This window comes from Scyliorhinus canicula, chromosome 4, assembly GCF_902713615.1.
Source record: "Scyliorhinus canicula chromosome 4, sScyCan1.1, whole genome shotgun sequence".
NCBI lineage: Eukaryota > Metazoa > Chordata > Chondrichthyes > Carcharhiniformes > Scyliorhinidae > Scyliorhinus > Scyliorhinus canicula.
Genome location: NC_052149.1, coordinates 230,576,830 through 230,603,197, shown reverse-complemented (window position 1 = coordinate 230,603,197; position 26,368 = coordinate 230,576,830). Strand labels below are relative to the sequence as shown.

Here is a 26,368-nt window from a genome sequence, read left to right as displayed (position 1 = left end):
TGACTGTATTGTATTCCTGACGATACACAGACGCGTGGGACAGCAAGTCACGAGGTGGATACAAAGCGTCTGTAAAGGGAGAGCGTTGCGTTGTGAATGTGCATCAATTTGGTGATGGAATATAATGTGGGAAAATGTGAGGTGGTCCACTTTGGGAGTTAGAATAGAAAAGCAGATTGTTATTTAAATGGACAGAGACAACAGTGTGCTGCAGTACGGAGGGGCCTGGGTGGCCTTGTCCATGATCACAAAAGTCAACACGCATGTACAGCTAGTAATTAGGAAGGCAAGTGGGATATTGGCCTTTATTGCAAGGGGTATAGAACAAAAAGTGGGGAAGCCTTGCTACAACTGTACAGGGCATTGGTAAGACCACACTTTGAGTCTTGTGTGTGCGTTTGGTCACGACATTTAAGGAGGGATATACTTGCATTGGAAGCAGTTCAGCAAAGATTCACTGGGCTGATTCCTGGGATAAGAGGGGTAAAGTTTGAGCAGGTTGGACCCATACTCATTAGAGTTTAGACGAATGAGAGGTGAGCGTATTGAAACGTACAAGATTCTGAGGGGGTTTGACAGGGGGAATGTTGGGAGGATGGCTCCTGTCATGGAGGAAACTAGAACCAGGAGACATTAGTTTCAAAACACCAACACCATCTGTACGCTCCTCTCCAAGTCACCCTCTACACCCCCTTTCCTTCAGTGTCAGAGTCAAAGTCCTGAACTCCCTAACAGCACGGTAGGCGTGCCTACACCACAGGGACTCCGGCGGTTCAGGAAGGCAGCTCACCACCATCTCCTCAAGGGCAATTAGGCAACAATGGGCAACAAATGCTGGCCAGGCCAGATACGCCCACATCCCATGAACGAATAAAAGAAACAATGGCGTTTTCAATTCAAACAGAGGGTGAGGAGCAATTCCTCTCAGAGGGTAGCTCAAAACTTTGCTACCCGTGTCCTAACTTTGTGTCAAGTCCCTTTCCGCCGATCACTCCGGTGCTCGCTCCTGAACTACATCGGCCCCTGGTCAAACAGAGCTTGATTTTAAAATGCCCGTCTTTATTTTTGAATCCCTCATTGGATTCACCCGACCTTATTTCTCCCGAAAGACGTGCTTGTTAGGTGAATTGGACATTATGAATTCTCCCTCTGTGTACCTGAACAGGCGCCGGAGTGTGGTGGCTAGGTGCTTTTCACAGGAACTTCATTGCAGTGTTAATCTAAGCCTACTTGTGATACTAATAAAGATTATTATTATTATCTCCTCCAGTTCCACAACCCTCCAAGATTCTTCTAACTCGGGATTCTTGACCATCCATCGATTTTAATTGCTCTACCATTAGCGGCAATGCACTCTAAGCTATGGAACAATCTCCTTAAATCGTTCTGCCTCCCCTACCTCCACTTGTGCTGCCATGGGGCAGCATGGTAGCACAAGTGGATAGCACTGAGGCTTCACAGCGCCAGGGTCCCAGGTTTGATTTCCTGCTGGGTCACTTTCAGTTCTCCACGTGTCTGCGTGGGTTTCCTCCGGGTGCTCCGGTTTCCTCCCACAGTCCAAAGACGTGCAGGTTAGGTGGAGTGGCCGTGCTAAATTGCCCTTAGTGACCAAAAAGGTTAGGAGGGGTTATTGGGTTACGGGGATAGGGCGGAAGTGAGGGCTTAAGTAGGTCGGTGCAGAATCAGTGGGCTGAATGGCCTCCTTCTGCACTGTATGTTCTATGTACCTCTCTGTCTTCGTTTGAGACCCCCTTTGAAATCAACCTCTTTGGACAAGCACTTGGTCACTTGAACTATCATCTCCTTACGTGGCTCGCAGTCATACTTCGTTTCATAACGCACCTTCGGAGGGTTTTAACAATGTTATCTAAACATTACTAAGGGTGGATTAGTTGTTGTTCTGGAAAATTAATGTCTCAATCCTCAGACATTCTCTCTGTGATTCTCCTCGCACAGTCTATCTTGTGAATAATTCATCATCCAAATCCAGAGTTATAATTCGAACCAGTCACTTTCCGGAGGTTCTTGATAATTGAGTCATCTAACAATTAGAGTGTAGGTGTTAGATGAACATTGCATGCATATGAATCTGCAAAAACCAACTGACCCTGACAACCGCTTGCATATTATCTGTAATTATTAGACGTTATTATGTTCGGAAGGTAATCCACACCCAGGTGACAAGCATCAGTAAATTGAAAAAGAGCATTCAGTAGTCATCATGATTCATGTTGATCCTTGTAAACAGTGAACACTATTAGTCTTTAAATTAATTGCCAGGCTCCAGTGGCATTTGTAAAAACAACAAGCTACTCAGATGTTGCATGTTGAAGTTAATTTTTCCAGTTTATGGTATCTTTGCTGTCCGGTCAAATCTCCATCGTTTTTGGGAGATGATGACACAAAAAATAGATACTTCTGTGAAATGCTGGAAATCGGAAACAAAATGAGAAGATGCTGGAACCATACGGAGAGGATGTTACCATTTGCAGAAAGGTTAAAACCAGAGGTGACAAAGATAAAATAGAACAAAGAACAATACAGCACAGGAAGAGGCCATTCACCCTCCAAGCCTGTTCCGGTCATGATTCCAACCTTGTCCAAAACCCTCAGCACTTCCTTGTGCCGTATCCCTCTGTACCCATCCTATCCATGTGTTTGTCCAGATGCCTTTTGAACGCCGTTAATGTATCTGCTTCCACAGCCTCCCCTGGCAACATTTTCCAAGCACTGACCACCCTCTGTGTAAAAAGCATGTCTCGCACATCTCCTCTAAACCTTGCCCCACGGACCTTAAACCTAAGCCCCCTGCTGACTGACCCCTCCACCCTGGGAAAGAGTGCCTGCCCATCCACTCTATCCATGCCCCCCATAATCTTGTAGACCTCTATCAGATCACCCCTCAACCTCCGACTTTCTAATGAAAACAGTCCGTGTCTATTCAGCTTCTCCACATAGCTAACACCCTCCAGACCAGGCAACATCCTGGTAAACCTCCTCTGCACCCTCTCCAAAGCCTCCACATCCTTCTGGTAGTGTGGCGACAAATAGTCGCTGATGTATCCAATAGGGAAGGGAGGCACAAAGTCCTTTATCAGAGAGTGCTGAGAATGTGGAACTCGCTAGCGGAGCAGTTGAATTCTTTTTAGTTGTAGTTGAATTTAGGGAGAAGTGAGATAAACACCACCCCACCCCCACACACATCCAACCAGTCTATCTCATGCTGCCCCTCCTTTCCGTCGCCAATCAGAAACCAAACAGATGCTTCTTGCTCAATTTGTCGATCATTGGCTATCAATCAGCCAAATAGTCTTGTTCTCCAATATTTTTTTCAATAAGCAAAAGGTGTTCAAAGAAACATTTAATGAACACCATGGCCGGGATTCTCCCCGACCCGGCGGGGCGGGGGGTCCCGGCGTGATGGAGTGGCGTCAACCACTCCGGCGTCGGGCTGCCCCAAAGGTGCGGGGGTCTCCGCACCTTTAGGGGCCAAGCCCTCACATTGAGGGGCTAGGCCCGTGCAGGAGTGGTTGGCGCTCCGCCGGCTGGCATGGACGGCCTTTGGCGCCACGCCAACCGGGGCCGAAGGGACTTCGCAGGCCGGCGGAAGTCCGCGCATGCGCCGTAGCATCAGCGGCTGCTGACGTCATCCCAGTGCATGCGCAAGGGAGGGGGTCACTTCCGTCTCCACCATGGTGAAGACTATGGCGAAGGTGGAAGGAAAAGAGTGCCCACACGGCACAGGCCCGCCCGCCGATCAGTGGGCCCCAATCGCGGGCCAGGCCACCGTAGGGGCACCGCCCGGGGCCAGATCGCCCTGTGCCCCCCCCCCAGGACTCCGGAGCCCACCCGCGCCGCCTGCTCCCGCCAGTAAGGTAGGTGGTTTGATCCACGCCGGCGGGAGAAGCATGACAGCGGCGGGACTTCGGCCCATTGCGGGCCGGAGAATCGCCGGGGGGGGGGGGGGGTGGGGCACGCCGACCGGCACGGAGCGATTCCCGCCCCCGCCGAATCTCCGGTGCTGGAGAATTCGGGACACGGCGGGGGGTCGGAGAATCCCGCCCCATATTTTATAGCCCACAATGATTTTTTTTCTCCACGGATATGAAATGAAAATGAATGAAATGAAATGAAAACCTCTTATTGTCACAAGTAGGCTTCAAATGAAGTTACTGTGAAAAGCCCCTAGTCGCCACATTCTGGCGCCTGTTCGGGAAGGCTGGTACGGGAATTGAACCGTGCTGCTTGCCTGCCTTGGTCTGCTTTCAAAGCCAGCAATTTGAGCAGTGTCCAGGAGATTAGGCTTTAAGTCACGGAGACTCCACGCCAGTCCTGGAAGATTGCAATTGCCTATTTTAGTTGCTGAGATTAAGGGAGTGTCTATGATGAAGCCTGTAGAGGGAGGCCTGACTTTTGCCCCATTCCCGGGTTCAATTCCCGGCTTGGGTCACCGTCTGTGCGGAGTCTGCACGTTCTCCCAATGTCTGTGTGGGTTTACTCCGGGTGCTCAGATTTCCTCCCACAGTGCAAAGATGAGCAGGTTAGGTGGATGAGCCATGATAAATTGCCCCTTAGTGTCCAAAAAGGTTAGGTGGGGTTACTGGGTTACGGGGATAGGGTGGAGGCGTGGGTTAAAGTGGGTCGGTGCAGACTCAATGGGCCGAATAGCCTCCTTCGGCACTGTATGTTCTATGATCCGTTCCTTTTGTGAGTAATTTTGTAGAAGGGTCCTTCAATAGGTTTTTGCCACTTTCAGGGTGTCTGACACCTGTTTTTAGAGCGTACACCCAGCACCGTAATAAACATTGCTAGATTATATTTTGCGCAATTAACTCACAACCTGGTGTCAATGGTTACCTGATGACTGTCAGTAAAATCTTCGGGAATTTTAAATGTCACTGGTCTAGTCTTCCAGAGGCCCAGACTAAAGCTCGCCATCGACCTAAGAACTGGGTCAAAATCCTGGCATCCCCTTCCCTACAGCGCTCTGCGTGTACAAACGCCTCAGGGACCTGCTGTGGTTCCAGAAGGCAGCTCACCACCCTAACCTTCTCAAGGGGCAATTAGGGATGGGCAATAAACGCTGGACACCACCGTCCCGTAAATGAATTTTTTTTAAATCCCCAGGACTCTGCTGGGGGCAACTCTAGAGAAAAATCATCAGGACGGTGGAAAAGATGTTTTTTTTTGTTGGTCATTTTCTTTGAACATTTCTCTTTACCAGATATCAAAACATTCAAAATTGGGGAAACCAGCTGTTTGGACGACAGCCGATTGGGTAATGAGTCTTTTTCCTTTCCAATTGGTGGAGGAAGGCCGTACGTCACACGGATGGACGTGTTTGGCCAACGAGTGACTGGAACGTGGGGGCAAGTCATGTGATTAAATCTCCAGGAGTACAATGAACCCAGAGTTGGCCACGCCCATGAATGGTCTTGGTGCAGTGGATAGCGAGAGCTTGTTTCCAGTGGCGGAAGGGTCGGTGACTGCAGAGGGCAGAGATTTAAAGTGATTGAGAAAAGAAAGCCAGGATGAGATGAATTGAAGACTCCGCCTGAGGAGGTGATAGAAGCAGATTCAGTAGTAACTTTCAAAGAGGAATTGGATCGACACTTGTAAAGGCATTGTTCGAATGAATGTCTGTACTTGGAAGAGAACCTGTGAATCAAACATTGGACATTACTTAAGATTGACTGGTGCCTGTCAAAACTAGCTTAGCGTCTGCGTGCGCAAGCTTAGGAAAAGTACTGGATATGTTTTCTCTCACCTGCCATGCTTCACAGCTTGGCAGAGACCTCGCTAAAATTGATGAGTTGATTAGACAGAGAACAGTCCCTTCTCCGTACTGAATACAATGGAATACAATGGTTAATTCATTATATGAGAAAATGACTGCGTTCCCACAGCCAAGACACTAATATTTTTGCCTATTAGCCGACATGAATAATGCTACGAATAAAACTAGATTCTATCAGGGGGGTGGGGCGGGTGTATGGGGGGGTTTGGATGTAGGGACTGTGAGACCAGCTGTCCTAAAGAACTTTGAAAGAGTTAGCCACAGGCATAATTGGCCAAGTTGGCACCATTTGTTGCTGTATCGTTCCATGCCTCTGTGACCGTGCCTATGCCCAGCTCTGTGAGGGATTGGAGCTGGCATTATTTGGAAGAGGTACACAAAACGTATAAGGTTAATAAATGTATGCCATGCTCACCCCACAGGTAATGCTCTGTCAATGATGTACTGTCATTATTACCAGTCCCTAACAGAGAGAGTAAACAGTATCTCCACTTCACCTCGCAGTCACAGTCTTTTCCTTTTTTCACACATAAATTGAATGAATATCTGTTACTTGTCAGGTTGGCCTTGCAATTATCCCATTGATGCCGTGTGTTCGAAAAGTACCGACGTTCACAGTACATTAGCGATGCTTTATCTCTTTCAGTCATGTACAGTACTTAGTCGATACTGCTATTGTTGGCATCCATGAAGCACCCCATAGCAACATTCCCTAGCAACAAAAACAATTACTACTCTTCCACATTGGGTGGGTGACGGCTCGGCCCCTCACTGGGAGTTAGGATGCTCAGCTGGTGACGGGCATGTGGCTTGTGCGCCAGGTAAGTCGCAGAGCTCACCAACTCCTCCGGCTCGTGTCCATACGCGTGTTCCAATCCCTCGGCCCCTCCCGAGCTCTGTAACCTCCTCCAGCCCTCCAACCCTCTAAGATCCATGTCCTCCACCAATTCTGGCTTCATGTACATCCACTGACTTTAATCGCTCCGCCATTGGCTCTCTGGGCCTTGAGCTCTGGAATTCTCGCTAAACCTCTCCACCAATTTCTCCTCTTAAGGTGATCCTTACCACTTAACGTCTTTGAACAAGGTTTTGGTCACATGTCGAGTATCTACTCTGGTGGCTTGCTGCCAAACTTTGATCCTTTGAAGTGATCCTTTGCATGTTGTACAATGTTATATAAGCTGTATAAATGTTGTTTTGTATGCTGCTGGAGTTTGAGCCTGGAGATTATTGGCACAAAACAGAGTTGTCAATGGGAGCAGAGGGTGTAAAGAGCATGAGTAGATTCAGTGAATGGACAGAACTGTGGCAGATGGGGTTCAAAGGTCGTCCGTATTGACAAGAAGAAAACAAATGCTGAAGTCTTTCAGAACTTCAGGACACACTGGTAAATTCGCAGCTAGTGCAGCTCATGCTGAAATGTAGCCGCTTGCTGCAATGTAGGAATCACAGCAGCCAAGTTGCACACACCCATCTCCCACAAGGTGATAGAATGCTAGAATTCCTGCGGTACAGAAGGAGGCCATTTGGCCCATCAAGTCTGCACCGGCCCTTGGAAAGAGCACCCTACTTAAGGCCACGCCTCCATGCTATCCCTGTAACCCCACCTAACCTGTTGGTCACTAAGGGGCAATTTATCCTGGTCAATCCACCTACCCCTGCACATCTTTGGACGGTGAGGGAAACCGGAGCACCCGGAGGAAACCCACGCAGACACGGGGAGAACGTGCAGACTCCGCACAGTCAGTCACCCGAGGCTGGAATTGAACACAGGTCTCTGGGACTGTGAGGCAGCAGTGCTAACCACTGTGCTGCCATATCGTCTGTTTGTGTCCGTATGTACACAGGATATGATATATAGAAGACAAGGGCACACATAAACATATCACACAAAAAATTAATCATCAGAAAGAAATAAAAAATCAAATCAAGTAACTGGTGAGATATTATGCACCAGCTCGACAGCAGCAACACTGTACACCTGGCAAAATTATTTACAACACATGAGTAGGCATCTGTTTGTGGGGGGGATGGGGGGGGGGCGAGTGGAGACTGGGGGGAGGGTGGGGGGGGGCGAGTGGAGACTGGGGGGAGGGTGGTGGGGGGGGGGGGGTGAAGATATACATTTGGGTGCCAGAGAAACAATTACAGTGGGCAATACTCGAATGGGTCTGGTGTTGTTGTTGTCACTTGCTCATCCCGGACGGTTCTCGCTGCCGTCTCACGCTCACCTCCACTTCAGCCGTTCCTCCTGTCGTCCGCCTGTAGTCTCCTTTTTCTCTGTTCCTGTGGATGCCAAGTTTGTCATTGTTTCCCTGCACCCCCCCCCCCCCACCCCTCCACCTCTCTGGCTCTCCTCTATTGTTCCCTGTCTCTTCCCTCTTCCCTCCCTTCCCCCCCCCCCCCAGTTCTGCCCCCTCCCCTCCTCCTGTGCTTCGCCTTTCCTTCCTCTTAGGTTTAGCTGTCTCCCCCCCCCCCCCCCCCCCCCCCCCCCTCCCCCTCTCCCGGTCTATCTCTCCCTCTCATGCCTTGGCTACTTTCCCCTGGTTCCTGGCTACCTGGCTATTCTTCTGCTTGTTCGTTGGCCACAAACAGGTCCCGGAACAGTCGCGTGAATGGCTCCCACGTTCTGTGGAAGCCGTCGTCTGACCCTCGGATGGCGAATTTGATTTTCTCCATTTGGAGAGATTCCGAGAGGTCGGACAGCCAGTCTGCAGCTTTGGGTGGTGCTGCTGACCGCCAGCCGAACAGACTGACCACCTGGGAGCCCCCCCCCCCCCCCCCCCCACTCCCCAAATGCCAGTTTGTGGGTATCAGTGCCAATCAGCGCAGGGCTGGGATCTCCCGGCATGGCCGATTGATGCCAGGCGGCTGTTTGATCCAGCGGATTCACGGCTAAGTGCCTTTGCCAGTTGGCAGTGTCATTTCGCAGGAGAAAATTAGTTAAAATCAATGTTAAATAAACAGATGAAATACACCCCCTCTGTAATAAAGGGTTGGTGCAGTTATGTAAGTGTCTGAGAGCCGACACCACACACTGCAGTGGCTGTCACGTTGCAGCGTTGACTCTCCACGATGTGTTTATCATTCCTCAGCACCGAGAAGCACATTAAAAATACGCAGATGAACAATTTGGTTTCGCATTCGGGGAAATTAACAAACCCTTTGAGTGAAGAGCTGACTGTTGTTTAATTGAATTGGAATTGATGTGGCGATATTGACGATTCACAGTTCAGACAGGGTGGGTGGGTGGGGGGAGGGGGGGAGGTGGTGGGCACGGGGTGCGAGCTTCGATTAACCTGTTACCCCGGGGCCAGAGAATACACCATGACCTTCATGCATGATTCCTGTTGCTTGTCCTTGTTGGAAGGTGTAAATCTGCCTGTTACATTTGCATATATGGTCAGAATTTTACACTCTCCCTTTTTCAGGGTTCTGAGGTGGCGAGGGCGAGGGGTGGGGGGTCCTGTGACGACTTTACACTAAATTTATTCAGCGACCGCATTGTGCCCGGCATGGGTAGCATAGCGGTTAGCACTGTTGCTTCACAGCACCAGGGTCCCAGGTTCAATTCCCGGTTTGGGCCATTGTCTGTGCGGAGTCTGCATGTTCTCCCCGTGTCTGCGTGGGTTTCTTCCGGGTGCTCCGGTTTCCTCCCACAAGTCCCGAAAGACGTGCTGTTAGGTGAATTGGACATTCTGAATTATCCCTCTGTGTACCCGAACAGGCGCCGGAATGTGGCGACTAGGGGCTTTTCACAGCAACCTCATTGCAGCGTTAATGTAAGCCTACTTGTGACAATAAAGATTATTATTATTAGTAGTAGTATGGATTCGGGCTCAGCAGGAGAATTCGCCACAAATCGGGCTTCACGCCGCGTCATGAGAGTTGCTCGACTCGCTCCATCCGGCGCAGTACAACTTCACTGGAATCATAACTAGAGCTAAAACGGTTAAATTATGAGGGCAGGCTGCATATACTACGCTTGTATTTGCCAGAGCACGGAAGGTTGTTCTCTGAAATTGAACGTGCAGGGACGGGAGAGTTCCCAGCTCTGTGAATCTGACCAAAACTCCCCCCCCCCCCCCCGCACAGTTCTGCTTGTCATTCCAGCTGGGCGGATTGGATTAGAGGTTAGGCTCAATGCTCCTATCCGCTTAGAGTTCCTCAAAAGCTTTGACAGGTTCTTGACGGTGTGACAGTTCCTTGACAGCCTGATGGTTCATGGACGGTTTTGGCATTTCCATGACAGCTTGGCAGTTTTTTGACAGCTGTACAATTCCTTGACAGTTCCAATGTACCTATGACATTTTTACGCACGCTCGCATTTAATTTTAACAATCTCAATATGCCAAAGGTGTCTTGGGGCCATATCCAAAGGGTACTCTTTCTATCCAAATGAACCACCAAAGTTCAGATCTCCTGTTACCTGGTGTAATCTGCACATTTTGTTCGCGTGCTCCTGGCCGACCAAAATCCCACTGATATTGATGGTAAGCTTCCTCCATAATCCGCATATCTGCAAACACCAGCCTGACTCCAGTCCCTGTGAAATCCGGAATGGCCGAAATTGGGGCAGGAAGGCTGGACATGACCATTTCCTGCTCTCCATCATAATGAAAATCTGTGGCTAAAGGGTGATTTAATCAAGGTGTTTAAGGAGATTAGAGGAGTTGAGAAGGTTGACTGAGAGAAGCTAGGCCGGGATTCTTCCCTACCCGGTGGGGTGGGGGGCCCCGGCGTGTCGGAGTGGCGTGAACTACTCCGGCGTCGGGCCGCCCTAAAGGTGTGGAATTCTCCGCACCTTTAGGGGCCAAGCCCTCACATTGAGGGGCTAGGCCCACGCCGGAGTGGTTCCCACTTCACCGGCTGGCGTTAATGGCCTTTGGCGCCACGCCAGCCAGGGGCCGAAAGGACTTCGCAGGCCAGCTTAAGTCCGCGCATGCGCCGGTGCATCAGCGGCTGCTGATGTCATACTGGCGCAGGGGAGGGGGTCTCTTCCGCCTCCACCATGGTGAATGCCATGGCGGGGGCGGAAGAAAAAGAGTGCCCCCACGTCACAGGCCCGCCTGCCGATCGGTGGGCCCCGATCGCGGGCCAGGCCACTGTGGGGGCACCCCCCGGGGTCAGATCACCCCCCCCCAAGACCCCCGAGCCCGCCCGCGCCGCCAATCCCGCCAGTCAGGTAGGTAGTTTAAACCAAGCCAGCGGGAGAGGCCTGTCAGCGGCAGGACTTCGGGCCATCGTGGGCCCGAGAATCGCCACGGGGGGCCCGCCGACCGGCGCAGCACGATTCCCGCCCCCGCCGAATCTCGGGGGGCGGAGTTCGAGACATGGCGGGGGCGGGATTGACGCTGGACCCAGGCGATTCTCTGACTCCCCGGGGGGTCGGAGAATTCCGCCCCTATTTCCTCTGTTGGGGGAGTCCAGAAGAAAGAGACATTGGGCGCGATTTAACGGTCTCGTCGAGCCTGGGGAGAATCCCTGACAGCTGGTTCGATCACGAGAGTGGCCTAAATCAAGAACCTCACCAGGCGGCAAACGGTTTGCGATCGAACCGATCGATTACAGGTCCACACCAACAAAGACCAGACAGAACAGTACCCGGGGAGTCTACTAGCAGTTAGAGCCTCCTGGGTCAGGGATGGGCAGAGTGGTACCCTGGCGCTCGCCCTGGCACCCTGGCACAAGGGCACCTTGCCACTGCCCGGTTGGCAGCTTGGCACCGCCACCCTGCCCCTGCCAAGATGCCAGGGTTTCACTGCCAGGATCACGGCAGCACTGACAAGGTGCCATGGTGTCAGTGCCAGGGTAACCAGGTGCCACGGTGTCAGTGCCAGGGTACCCAGGTGCCACGGTGTCAGTGCCAGGGTACCCAGGTGTCACGGTGTCAGTGCCAGGGTACCCAGGTGCCACGGTGTCAGTGCCAGGGTACCCAGGTGTCACGGTGTCAGTGCCAGGGTACCCAGGTGTCACGGTGTCAGTGCCAAGAGTCAGGGTCTGTGGGCGGGGGGGGGGGGAGGGCGATGCCCGTGAAAGGAGGGATGGGGGGTGTGAGTACAAAGAGTGAGGTTGAAGGTCCGGGTTGAATGTTGGCGGGGGTGCAGGGTGCGGGTTCCGGAAAGGGGAAGGCCGAACAGAGGCACAGGACGGCCTGATAAGGGGGACCCTCAATGGACCCATGGCAGGGTGTCCTCAATGAGGGGAGAGGGGTATGGGGTAATACCCATGTGTGCTGGTGGTGGTGGGGGGGGGGGGGAGGGGGGAACCCTCAATCTGGCTCACAGATCAGGGCACCCTTCCAAAATGGCGGCCTGATCTCTGAGGAGCCGGTCTGGTTGGCGAGCTCAGCTCCCCAGTGCTGAGAATAATTCTAACATTCTAACTGGTCTGGCCGGGATAGGAACTCGCTGGGGCCCAGGACAATGACAAAGTGCCCTTCGATCGCGGTCAGGAGCTGCTCAACGCCGCCATCATGGAGCTCCCGGGAAGCCTCACTTGCTACGGCACTTCGAACTTGTCCCTTTTGATCGCCGCCATAACCTTAAAATTAAAGCTCAGTTATTTGATGGAGGTGTCAGGAAGCACGAAGGGGATGGTGATCTGTTATCAGTTTCCTTCAGAAAGAGCTGTTCAGGCTGAGGGCCAATTGGAAATTTTTAAGCTGGAATCGCTAGATTTTATTTGTTTGTAACAGGTGTTAAGAGTTACAAGATTAAGACAGCGAGAGACCTGCCAGGATATATGTTGCTTCACAGCGCCAGGGACCCGGGTTCGATTCCCCGCTGGGTCACTGTCTGTGCGGAGTCTGCACGTTCTCCCCGTGTCTGCGTGGTATTCCTCCGGGTGCTCCTGTTTCCTCCCACAAGTCCCGAAAGACGTGCTGTTAGGTGAATTGGACATTCTGAATTCTCCCTCTGTGTACCCGAACAGGTGCCGGAATGTGGCGACTAGTGGATTAACTTCATTGCAGTGTTAATGTAAACCTACTTCATACCAGAGAACGAGCTTCCAGACCGGGGAGTGAGTGTCCAGTCCGGGGAGTAAATGGTCAGGCCAGGGAGTGAGTTTCCAGACGTGTGGGTGTGTCCAGACTGGGGAGTTAGTGTTTAATCCAGGGGGTCAGTGTTTAATCCAGGGGGTCAGTGTTTAATCAAGGGGGTCAGTGTTTAATCTAGGGGGGTCAGTGTTTAATCCAGGGGGTCAGTGTTTAACCCAGGTGGAGTCAGTGTTTAACCCAGGAGATCAGTGATTAATCCAGGGGGTCAGTGATTAATCCAGGGGGGTCAGTGTTTAATCCAGGGGGTCAGTGTTTAACCCAGGTGGAGTCAGTGTTTAACCCAGGAGATCAGTGATTAATCCAGGGGGTCAGTGATTAATCTAGGGGGGGTCAGTGTTTAATCCAGGGGGGTCAGTGTTTAATCCAGGGGGTCAGTGTTTTATCCAGGGGGTCAGTGTTTAATCCAGGGGGTCAGTGTTTAATCCAGGTCAGTGATTAATCCAGGGGGTCAGTGATTAATCCAGGGGGGATCAGCGTTTAATCCAGGGGGTCAGTGTTTAATCCAGGGGTCAGTGCTTAATACAGGTGGTCAGTGTTTAATCCAGGGGATCAGTGTTTAATCCAGGGGATCAGTGTTTAATCCAGGGGGTCACCATTTAATCCAGGGGGTCAGTGTTTAATCCAGGGGATCAGCGTTTAATCCAGGGGGTCAGTGTTTAATCCAGGGGATCAGCGTTTAATCCAGGGGATCAGCATTTAATCCTGGGATCAGCGTTTAATCCAGGGGATCAGCATTTAATCCTGGGATCAGCGTTTAATCCAGGGGATCAGCATTTAATCTGGGGTCAGTGTTTAATCCTGGGATCAGCGTTTAATCCAGGGGATCAGCGTTTAATCCAGGGGATCAGCGTTTAATCCAGGGGGGTCAGTGTTTAATCCAGGGGGTCAGTGTTTAATCCAGGGGGTCAGAGTTTAATCCAGGGGATCAGCGTTTAATCCAGGGGGTCAGTGTTTAATCCAGGGGGTCAGTGCCCAGATGGTTTCTAGTCCAATTCCAATGCAGTTTGATTGTAGCGATTTAGATACGTCTGACTTGCACTGACTAGAGTCGTACGAAGCACAAAGGAAGATGATTGTTGGAGGCCAATGATGTATAACTCATGGGTTTGCTTTGCCATTTGAGAGGACAGTTAAAAGTCAACCAACCCAGTGTCAATCCTGCGGCCTGGGAGTTATTCACGGCTTTCCTCAGCCCTGGCAGTCCTGTTTCCAAAGCCCGGTTACTGGTTTATTTATCCTGTTTGAAGGTTTTGGGAGGGGTTGTTCCGAGCACAGTTACCGCATTGCTTGAAAATCCTGAACACCGAGGTGCCAGCACCTCTGACATTATATTGCGCATGTGCCCACCAATACCCACCATTCCCTATCTGCCCTCAGGCCCGGCGATACACTATTGGGCCATTTCTGATCCAGCAGACAGACAACCCATCTCTCCCCCTTACACCGAGTTACTGGGACATTCAGCTCCTGAACCCCTGTTTGCATTTCAAACCGCCCTTCATTAAATGTCAGTAACTTTGCAGCAGACATATTTTGAATGCTTTTTCTGTGATATCATGCAGCATAACCTAGTGTTCCAGATCAATGATCTGTGAGATATGGAGCTACATCTACAGTATAGTTTCAATTCGAGTCTCGTCGATCAAGACAACAGCAATTTGTATGTATATCGCGTTGTAAACATTGCAGAATGTCCCAAGATGTTCTGCAAACGTGTTAGCAGTCTAAATTTGACACCCAGAGCACATGAGGAGATATTAGAACAGGTGAATGAAAGCTTGGTCAAGACGGTAGATTTTAAGAACTGTCGTAAAGGGGGAAAGTGAGGTTTGGTGCGGAGGGGCAGGAAGCAATGTGTAAGCAGGGAATACCAGAGCCAAGGGCCCAGGAGGTTAAATGGTGGAGCGATTAAAACCAGTCATCCTCAGAAAGCCAGCATTGGAACAGTAGAGGGTTTTTGGTGTCTCTTACACTAGTGGTGTGGTTGCGCGGTTCTGATTTGTGTGGCTCACCTTACCCAGAGAGACTGTTGTCCGGTCCTTTCCTCAAACTGGTTTATTAACACTATGGGCGGGATTGTCCCGTTCCCCCCCAGCCACGTGGCTCTCGGAGCTGCGCCATTCGCCAGCGGCGAGATTGTCTTTTTCCTACCGCTTGCCAACGGGATACTGTATCCTGCTGAAGCCACCCCACGTCGCTGGGAAACCCACGGGAAAGGGCACGCTTCCGGCGGGAAGAGGGAATCCCAACATTACAGGAAGGACGTTATTGCTGTGGAGAGAGTGCAGAGGAGGTTTACAAGAATGTGGCCAGGGCGAGAAAAGTGTGGCTACGACGAGAGATTGGATAGATTGGGGTTATTTTCCTTGGAACAAAGAAGGCTGAGGGTTGACTTAATTGAGGTGAACAAAATGATGAGGGGAAGAGATAGAGTGGACAGGGTAAAATTGTTTCCCTTGGTGGAGAATTCTAGGCGACATAGATTCAAGTTAAGAGGCAGAAGGGGACATGAGGAAAAACTTTTTTACTCAGAGGCTAGTGGGTGTTTGGAATTCACCGCCCGAGTTGATGGTGGAGGCAGAGGCCCTAAACTCGTTTGAAAAGTACCTGGATCTGCACCTTTAGTGCTGTGAGCTACAGGGCTATGGACCAGGTGCAGGAAGGTGGGGTGTTGTCCGTCTCTAGGGGATTGAGGCAGATGTGAGACGTGAGGGACGGGAGTGATGCCAGGGTACGCAGGTGGTAACTCACTCGAGCTGCTCAATGGAGGTTGCTCATCTTCTTTGGGCATTGCGGTCCACCCCTCCTGGTGAGGCTGGCAGCGCTGACAGCCTCTGCCACCTCACCCCCTGCCTCAGTCAGTATCGTGAGCCTGAGTCTCCGCTCCATCCTGGGAAAGAGGGCGTCCCTCCTCTCCTCAACGCTGCCCAGCATTCGGTCAATCTCTGAGGCGGGGAACCTTGGGGCTGGTCTTTTAGCAGCTATCTTCTTGGCTGTAATGACAGTCTGTGTTCAGTGGAGCGATTAACAGCTGCACCACCTTGTCAGGCTCCTAACGAGAATCCAGACCAAAGCGGATCAGATGGCACCAGGACCGGGAATCGGGCAGGCTGCATGCTGACTCGTTCGCGTGACACGAATTGCTCCTGGCCGACGCTCCTCGCAGCAGTAAGTCCCTTGAATGGGCAGCACGGTAGCATAGTGGTTAACACAAATGCTTCACAGCTCCAGGGTCCCAGGTTCGATTCCCCGTTGGGTCCATGTCTGTGCGGAGTCTGCACATTCTCCTCTGGGTGCTCCGGTTTCCTCCCACAGTCCAAAGATGTGCAGGTTAGGTGGATTGGATATGCTAAATTGCCCTTAGGGTCCAAATTGCCCTTAGTGTGAGTTGGGGCTATTGGGTTATGGGGATAGGGTGGTGGTGTTGACCTTGGGTAGGGTGCTCTTTCCAAGAGCTGGTGCAGACTCGATGGGCCGAATGGCCTCCTTCTGCACTGTAAATTCTATGTATAGAGAATCCAGCCGGTGGTTTCCGTGGGTAACACACATTCCACAACCACGAGCCCGGCAGTGAATGCTTGAAATGGTGCATGGGAGGACAGGGCAATTTAGATTTGAACATCACATTTGGAGCTCCCTGTTATTTATATTGTCATCCATCAGAGGCCATGCTTTCAATTTAATATCTCATCTGACAGTGCGGCACTCCCTCAGTACTGACCCTCTGACAGTGCAGCACTCCCTCAGTACTGTCCCTCTGACAGTGCGGCGCTCCCTCAGTACTAACCCTCTGACAGTGCAGCACTCCCTCAGTACTGACCCTCTGACAGTGCGGCGCTCCCTCAGTACTAACCCTCTGACAGTGCAGCACTCACTCAGTACTGACCCTCTGACAGTGCAGCACTCCCTCAGTACTGACCCTCTGACAGTGCGGCGCTCCCTCAGTACTGACCATCTGACAGCGCAGCACTCCCTCAGTACTTCCCCTCTGACAGTGCAGCACTCCCTCAGTACTGACCCTCTGACAGTGCGGCGCTCCCTCAGTACTGACCATCTGACAGCGCAGCACTCCCTCAGTACTGCCCCTCTGACAGTGCAGCGCTCCCTCAGTACTGACCCTCTGACAGCGCAGCAATCCCTCAGTACTGCCCCTCTGACAGTGCAGCACTCCCTCAGTACTGACCCTCTGACAGTGCAGTACTCCCTCAGTACTGGCCCTCTGACAGTGCAGCACTCCCTCAGTACTGACCCTCTGACGGCGCAGCAATCGCTCAGTACTGCCCCTCTGACAGTGCAGCACTCACTCAGTACTGACCCTCTGACAGTGCAGCACTCCCTCAGTACTGAGCCTCTGACAGTGCAGCACTCCCTCAGTACTGACCCTCTGACAGTGCAGCACTCCCTCAGTACTGCCCCTCTGACAGTGCAGCACTCCCTCAGTACTGCCCCTATGACAGTGCAGCACTCCCTCAGCACTGACTCTCTGACAATGCAGCTCTCCCTCAGTACTGTCCCTCTGACAGTGCAGCACTCCCTCAGTACTGTCCCTCTGACAGTGCAGCGCTCCCTCAGTACTGACCCTCTGACAGTGCAGCACTCCCTCAGTACTGACCCTCTGACAGTGCAGCACTCCCTCAGTACTGACCGTCTGACAGTGCAGCACTCCCTCAGTACTGACGCTCTGACAGTGCGGCACTCCCTCAGTACTGACCCTCTGACAGTGCAGCGCTCCCTCAGTACTGACCCTCTGACAGTGCAGCACTCCGTCAGCACTGACTCTCTGACAATGCAGCTCTCCCTCAGTACTGCCCCTCTGACAGTGCAGCACTCCCTCAACACTGTCCCTCTGACAATGCAGCACTCCCTCAGTACTGACCCTCTGACAGTGCAGCACTCCCTCAGTACTGCCCCTCTGACAGTGCAGCACTCCCTCAGTACTGCCCCTCTGACAGTGCAGCACTCCCTCAGTACTGACCCTCTGACAGTGCAGCACTCCCTCAGTACTGACCCTCTGACAGTGCAGCACTCCCTCAGTACTGACCCTCTGACAGTGCAGCAATCCCTCAGTACTGATCCTGACAGTGCAGCACTCCCTCAGTACTGACCCTCTGACAGTGCAGCACTCCCTCAGTACTGACCCTCTGACACTGCAGCACACCCTCAGCACTGACCCTCTGACAGTGCAGCACTCCCTCAGTACTGACCCCCTGACAATGTAGCACTCCCTCAGCACTGACCCTCTGACAGTGCAGCACGCCCTCAATACTGACCCTCTGACAGTGCAGCACTTCCTCAGTACTGCCCCTTTGACAGTGCAGCACTCCCTCATCACTGTCCCTCTGACAATGTAGCACTCCCTCAGCACTGACCCTCTGACAGTGCAGCACTCCCTCAGTACTGACCCACTGACAGTGCAGCACTCCCTCAGTGCTGACTCTCTGACAGTGCCGCACTCCCTCAGCACTGACCCTCTGACAGTGCAGCATGCCCTCAGTACTGACCCTCTGACAGTGCAGCACTCCCTCAGTACTGCCCCTTTGACAGTGCAGCACTCCCTCAGCACTGTCCCTCTGACAATGTAGCATTCCCTCAGTACTGACCCTCTGACAGTGCAGCACTCCCTCAGTACTGACCCTCTGACAGTGCAGCACTCCCTCAGTACTGACCCTCCGACAGTGCAGCACTCCCTCAGTACTGACCCTCTGACAGTGCAGCACTCCCTCAGCACTGACCCTCTGACAGTGCAGCACGCCCTCAATACTGACCCTTTGACAGTGCAGCACTCCCTCATCACTGTCCCTCTGACAATGTAGCACTCCCTCAGCACTGACCCTCTGACAGTGCAGCACTCCCTCAGTACTGACCCACTGACAGTGCAGCACTCCCTCAGTACTGACTCTCTGACAGTGCAGCACTCCCTCAGTACTGACCCTCTGACAGTGCAGCACTCCCTCAATACTGACCCTCTGACAGTGCAGCACTCCCTCAGTACTGATCCTCTGGCAGTGCTACACTCCCTCAGTACTGACCCTCTGACAGTGCAGCACTCCCTCAGTACTGACCCTCTGACAGTGCGGCGCTCCCTCAGTACTGACCATCTGACAGCGCAGCACTCCCTCAGTACTGCCCCTCTGACAGTGCAGCGCTCCCTCAGTACTGACCCTCTGACAGCGCAGCAATCCCTCAGTACTGCCCCTCTGACAGTACAGCACTCCCTCAGTACTGACCCTCTGACAGTGCAGTACTCCCTCAGTACTGGCCCTCTGACATTGCAGCACTCCCTCAGTACTGACCCTCTGACAGTGCAGCACTCCCTCAGTACTGACGCTCTGACAGTGCGGCACTCCCTCAGTACTGACCCTCTGACAGTGCAGCGCTCCCTCAGTACTGACCCTCTGACAGTGCAGCACTCCGTCAGCACTGACTCTCTGACAATGCAGCTCTCCCTCAGTACTGCCCCTCTGACAGTGCAGCACTCCCTCAACACTGTCCCTCTGACAATGCAGCACTCCCTCAGTACTGACCCTCTGACAGTGCAGCACTCCCTCAGTACTGCCCCTCTGACAGTGCAGCACTCCCTCAGTACTGACCCTCTGACAGTGCAGCACTCCCTCAGTACTGACCCTCTGACAGTGCAGCACTCCCTCAGTACTGACCCCCTGACAATGTAGCACTCCCTCAGTACTGCCCCTTTGACAGTGCAGCACTCCCTCATCACTGTCCCTCTGACAATGTAGCACTCCCTCAGCACTGACCCTCTGACAGTGCAGCACTCCCTCAGTACTGACCCACTGACAGTGCAGCACTCCCTCAGTGCTGACTCTCTGACAGTGCCGCACTCCCTCAGCACTGACCCTCTGACAGTGCAGCATGCCCTCAGTACTGACCCTCTGACAGTGCAGCACTCCCTCAGTACTGCCCCTTTGACAGTGCAGCACTCCCTCAGCACTGTCCCTCTGACAATGTAGCATTCCCTCAGTACTGACCCTCTGACAGTGCAGCACTCCCTCAGTACTGACCCTCTGACAGTGCAGCACTCCCTCAGTACTGACCCTCCGACAGTGCAGCACTCCCTCAGTACTGACCCTCTGACAGTGCAGCACTCCCTCAGCACTGACCCTCTGACAGTGCAGCACGCCCTCAATACTGACCCTTTGACAGTGCAGCACTCCCTCATCACTGTCCCTCTGACAATGTAGCACTCCCTCAGCACTGACCCTCTGACAGTGCAGCACTCCCTCAGTACTGCCCCTTTGACAGTGCAGCACTCCCTCAGTACTGACTCTCTGACAGTGCAGCACTCCCTCAGTACTGACCCTCTGACAGTGCAGCACTCCCTCAATACTGACCCTCTGACAGTGCAGCACTCCCTCAGTACTGACCCTCTGACAGTGCAGCACTCCCTCAGTACTGACCCTCCGACAGTGCAGCACTCCCTCAGTACTGATCCTCTGGCAGTGCTACACTCCCTCAGTACTGACCCTCTGACAGTGCAGCACTCCCTCAGTACTGACCCTCTGACAGTGCGGCGCTCCCTCAGTACTGACCATCTGACAGCGCAGCACTCCCTCAGTACTGCCCCTCTGACAGTGCAGCGCTCCCTCAGTACTGACCCTCTGACAGCGCAGCAATCCCTCAGTACTGCCCCTCTGACAGTACAGCACTCCCTCAGTACTGACCCTCTGACAGTGCAGTACTCCCTCAGTACTGGCCCTCTGACAGTGCAGCACTCCCTCAGTACTGACCCTCTGACAGCGCAGCAATCCCTCAGTACTGCCCCTCTGACAGTGCAGCACTCACTCAGTACTGACCCTCTGACAGTGCAGCACTCCCTCAGTACTGAGCCTCTGACAGGTCAGCACTCCCTCAGTACTGACCCTCTGACAGTGCAGCACTCCCTCAGTACTGCCCCTCTGACAGTGCAGCACTCCCTCAGTACTGCCCCTCTGACAGTGCAGCACTCCCTCAGCACTGACTCTCTGACAATGCAGCTCTCCCTCAGTACTGTCCCTCTGACAGTGCAGCACTCCCTCAGTACTGTCCCTCTGACAGTGCAGCGCTCCCTCAGTACTGACCCTCTGACAGTGCAGCACTCCCTCAGTACTGACCCTCTGACAGTGCAGCACTCCCTCAGTACTGACCCTCTGACAGTGCAGCACTCCCTCAGTACTGACGCTCTGACAGTGCGGCACTCCCTCAGTACTGACCCTCTGACAGTGCAGCGCTCCCTCAGTACTGACCCTCTGACAGTGCAGCACTCCGTCAGCACTGACTCTCTGACAATGCAGCTCTCCCTCAGTACTGCCCCTCTGACAGTGCAGCACTCCCTCAACACTGTCCCTCTGACAATGCAGCACTCCCTCAGTACTGACCCTCTGACAGTGCAGCACTCCCTCAGTACTGACCCCCTGACAATGTAGCACTCCCTCAGTACTGCCCCTTTGACAGTGCAGCACTCCTTCATCACTGTCCCTCTGACAATGTAGCACTCCCTCAGCACTGACCCTCTGACAGTGCAGCACTCCCTCAGTACTGATCCTGACAGTGCAGCACTCCCTCAGTACTGACCCTCTGACAGTGCACCACTCCCTCAGTACTGACCCTCTGACACTGCAGCACTCCCTCAGCACTGACCCTCTGACAGTGCAGCACTCCCTCAGTACTGACCCCCTGACAATGTAGCACTCCCTCAGCACTGACCCTCTGACAGTGCAGCACGCCCTCAATACTGACCCTTTGACAGTGCAGCACTCCCTCATCACTGTCCCTCTGACAATGCAGCACTCCCTCATCACTGTCCCTTCGACAATGTAGCACTCCCTCAGCACTGACCCTCTGACAGTGCGGCGGGATTAGATTACTGAGTTGGATGATCAACCATGATCATAATGAATGGGAGAACAGGCTCGAAGGGCCGAATGTCCTCCTGCTGCTTCTATTTTCTATGTAAGTACATGGGCGAAAAATTGTTACCAGTAACTGGAATTAACCAGAGAACACAGAATTAAAATAATTGGCAAAAGGACCAGACGGAGAGGAAATGATTTTATATATATATAACAGTGAATTGTTGTGATTTGGAATATGTTGTCTGAACGGATGGTGGAAGCAAATTCTCAAATAATTTTCACAATGAATTGAGTAAGTGCTTGGAAAGGAAAAGTGCAGAGGGCTCTGGGAATTGAAATTAGGCCAGGGTCTTTCAAAGAACCAACGCAAGTGTGATGGGCTGAATGGCCTGTGATTCGAGACTTGACAATGGGGAAGAATGCCTGAGCGTTTCCTGTACACAAAATACAGGCCAAGCTACTCGCATACTGCATGGACTGCAACAGTTCACTGCTGCCTTCTCAAGAGCAATTAGGGATGGTGATAAATGCTGGTCGGCCATCAATGCTGGCTAATTATTAATTTGGCTGATAATTAAAAATCTGGAATTAAAAGATAGTCTCAGTAATAGTGACCATGAAGCAATTTGCGATTGTTGTACAAATCTATCTGGTTCACAAAAGTCCTTTTGGGAAGGCAATCTGCCATCCTTACCTGGTTATTATAGAATTTACAGTGCAGAAGGAGGCCATTCAGCCCATCGAGTCTGCACCGGCCCTTGGAAAGAGCACCTAATTTAAGCCCACATCTCCAACCTATCCCTGTAACCCAGTAACCCCCACCTAACATTTTTCGTGCGAAGGTCAATTTTAGCATGGCCAATCCACCTTACCGGCGCATCTTTGGACTGTGGGAGGAAACCGGAGCACCCGGAGGAAACCCACGCAGACACGGGGAGAACGTGCAGACTCCGCACAGACAGTGACCCAAGCCGGGAATCGAGCCTGGGACCCTGGAGCTGTGAAGCAACTGTGCCAACCACTGTGCTACTGTGCTGCCCCTACATGTCTGGCCCACATGTGACTCCAGACACACGGCAATGTGGTTGACACTTAACTGCCCCTCTGCAAACACTCAAATCAAAGGTTATTATGGATGGGGCGGGACGGTACCACAGTGGTTCGCACTGTTGCCTCACAGCTCCAGGGTCCCAGGTTCAATTCCGGCGTCGAGTGACTGTCAGTGTGGAGTTTGCACTTTCTCCCCGTGTCTGCGCAGGTGTCCTCCGGGAGCTCCGGTTTCCTCCCACAGTCCAAAAGTGTGCCGGTTCAATGAAATGAAATGAAAATCACTATTGTCACGAGTAGGCTTCAAATGAAGTTACTGTGAAAAGCCCCTAGTCACCACATTCCGGCGCCTGTTCAGGAAGGCTGGTACGGGAATTGAACCCATGCTGCTGGCCTGCATTGATTTGCTTTCAAAGCCAGCGATTTAGCCCTGTGTTAAACCAGCCCGGATCGGTTATGCTAAATTGCCACTTCGTGTCCAAAAGGTTAGGTGGGGTTACTGGGTTAAAGGGATAGGGTGGAGGTTAGTTAAGGTTGGGTGCTCTTTCCAAGGGCTGGTGCAGACTCAATGGGTTGAATGGCCTCCTTCTGGGCTGTAAATTCTGTGATTCTATGAATTCTGCCTGTGCCAGCGATACTCGGTTCCCAGGGAAGAATGTATTAGCCTTGAGGTGGACACAGACCCAGTAACTGCAGGTAGTGAGCTGAGAGCAATTGCCCTTGTCGTCATGGCTGTGTTCAACAGTGTGGGAACCCCCAGGGCACCTACGGAAACCAGAGATCAGTAAGGGTCAAAGGGGAAACTCTCCATCGGCTGCAATCCATCATGTCTGCCACAAAGGAAGATCGCTGCGGTCTTTTTTTAACGAAAACGTCTTTTTGAATTGCCAACAACCGGAAAAGAAACAATCTGCGCCTCTGATAATTTCAGGCCATCCCAAAGCGCCATTGAAGTGCAGCGCCTCTTGTAATGTAGGAATTATGGCAGCTAATCTGCATGCAACAAGGTGCCACAAGAAGCTACGTGACGCTGTGCAATGAATAAACATTGGCCCGGGGCCGAGGAATCAGTAGCCGTGAGATTGTTTACATCCACCGGGGAGAGCAGATGGGGCGGAGGGTTAATTCCTCACCCAAAAAAGTACTGGCACCAGAGTGGGTGGCACCATCGAGTCTCTAGAACTGGGACTTGAACTGCAGTCCTCTGACACAGAGAGCAGACAGTACTACCCACGGAGTCACACTCAACAGCCGATCTTTGCGAGAGGTTTGATGCACCATCAATTGGACACGAGACGAGGATGAGATCCGAACGACAGGCTTTAACGCACAAGATATGTGCCCGGCAGCAGACGTACAAAAGAAAGGCCGACTGCCGGACAGTACGGGTTCTTATACCCTGCCTCGTAGACTTCCCCAGCCAATCAACAGAGAGGCACATGACTTGCCCGGGCCAATGGGCAGCGAGTCTTCTGCACCAATAAAAGCTCGCTTCCAAGGTACCGTAATATCCCTAGTCATACTACCACAAGGTTTATGGCAGATATCGAGGGTTCAAAGCAACAGAAGCCCTAGAGGGGTATAGAATGTGCAAGAGGGAACTTAAAAAGAACATCCGGAGAGCGAAAAGGGACATGGAAGGACACTGACAGGTAAAATAAAGGAAAATCCTAAATTTATTTACAAGGATATTAGGGGTAAAAGGATAACTAGGGAATGTGTTGGGCCCATTAAGGACCACAGTGGTGATTTGTCTGTGGAGCCGGAGGATGTAGGTGGTGTTCTAAATGAATACTTTGTGTCAGTGTTCACTTGTGAGAGGAACGGTGTGGGTATAGGAATCAGGGAGAAGGACTGTGATAAAATTAAAGAGATTAACATAGACAGAGTGGAGGTTCCAGGAGGGTGGTCTGGCAAACTTAAAAGTAGACAAATCTCCAGGGCCAGATTAAATGTATCCCAGGCTGTTGGTGAGGCAAGGGAGGAAATATCAGGGGCTCTGGCAATAATTTTCAATTCCTCTCTAGCCACAGGAGAGGCGCTGGAGGACTGGAGGATAGCCAATGTGGTACCATTTTTCAAGAAGGTAGGAAGGGATAAACCAGAAAACTACAGGCCAGTCAGTCTAACCTCAGTGGTGGAGGAACAATTGGAAGTCATTCTGAGAGACAGAACTAATCAGCATTTGGAGAGGGAGGGGTTAATCGCGAACAGTCAGTATGGCTTCGTTAAGGGGAGGTCATGTCTGACCAACTTGATTGAAAAATTTTCAAAGAGGTGACCAGGTGTGTAAATGATGGAAATACATTTGACACAGTCGACTTGGACTTCAGCAACGCTTTTGATGAGATCCCACATGGAAACTGATAATGAAGATAAGAGCCCACGGGATCCAAGGAAATTTGGCAAATGGGATCCAAAATTGGCAGAGGGTGATGGTCGAAGGATGGTTTTTTGACTTGATGCCTGTGTCCAGTGGGGTCCCGCAGAGATCATGGGCAGGATTCTCCCATCGCGCGGCTAAGTATTGACGCCGGTGTAAAAACGGGAGTGTTTTACTCCGGCATCAACAGGCCTTTTGGTGCCCGATTCTCCAGGTCACAGAGGGCCAGCACGGCGCTGGAGCGGCCCACGCTGTTCCAGCTGCTGATCCCGGCGTCAACTGGGCGCCGCGGGGTCCACGGTGGCACCGGCGCCAACGCACGCATGCGTAGTGGCTCTCTTCTCCGTGCCGGCCCCGACGCCAAATGGCGTAGGGCTACAGGGCCCGGTGAGGAAGAAAGGAGGTCCCCAGACCGAGAGGCCGGCCCGCCAATCGGTGGGACCCGATGTCGAGCCAGGCCACAATGGAGGCCTTCCCCCGGGGACAGACCCCCCCCCCCCCCCCCGCAACAGGCTTCCCCCAGACCCTTCAACGCTGAGGTCCCGCTGGCTCAGAGCATGTTAGAACAGCACCGGCGGGACTCGAGTTTTTTGGCACAGCCGCTTGGCACATCCGGGCGTAGAGAGACGCCCGACCGGCGCCGTGCCAACGACGCTGGCCCCATTGTCGCCGATTTTCCGTCGTCCCAGAATCGCGTCCCAGGGCGGCGTGGCGAGATTTGCGAGGCCCCCCGGCGATTCTCCAACCCGCCGCAGATCAGAGAATCCGCCCCAGTTTTGGGGCCCTTGTTTGTGGTTTATATAAATGATTTAGATATGAATGTAGTAGGGTCGATCAGTAAGTTTGCGGATGATACAAAAACTGGTGGGGTGGTAAATAGTGAGGGGGACAGCCTTCGTTAACAGGAGGATATAGACAGGCTGGTTAGATGGGCTGATTGGTGGCAAATAGAATTCAATCTGGATAAGTGTGAGGGGATGCACTTGGGCAGGACAAACAAGGCAAGGGAATACATGATAAACAGCAGGACCCTGGGAAGCACCAAGGATCAGAGGGACCACGGTGTGCATGTACACCGGTCCCTTAAGATAGCAGAGCAGGTGGATACTGTGGTTAAGAAGGTATATGGTATACTTGCCTTTATTAGCCAAGGCATAGAGTTTAAGAGCAGAGGGGTTCTGCTGGAACTGTATAAAACGTTGGTTAGGCCACAGCTGGAGTATCATGTGCAG

The 26,368-nt window shown here is 52.4% G+C and overlaps 1 protein-coding gene across 1 annotated transcript in view; it reads left to right on the top strand.

Annotated features, from left to right (window-relative positions):
• The first annotated feature begins 14,604 nt into the window (after positions 1 to 14,604).
• Positions 14,605 to 26,368, top strand: part of LOC119965442 (calcium/calmodulin-dependent protein kinase type II subunit alpha) — a 123,549-nt gene continuing 111,785 nt past the window's right edge. Inside the window, exon 1 of the mRNA XM_038796226.1 lies at positions 14,605 to 14,623. The gene's annotated coding sequence lies outside the window, so the exon portion shown is untranslated. The remainder of the gene's footprint in view (positions 14,624 to 26,368) is intronic.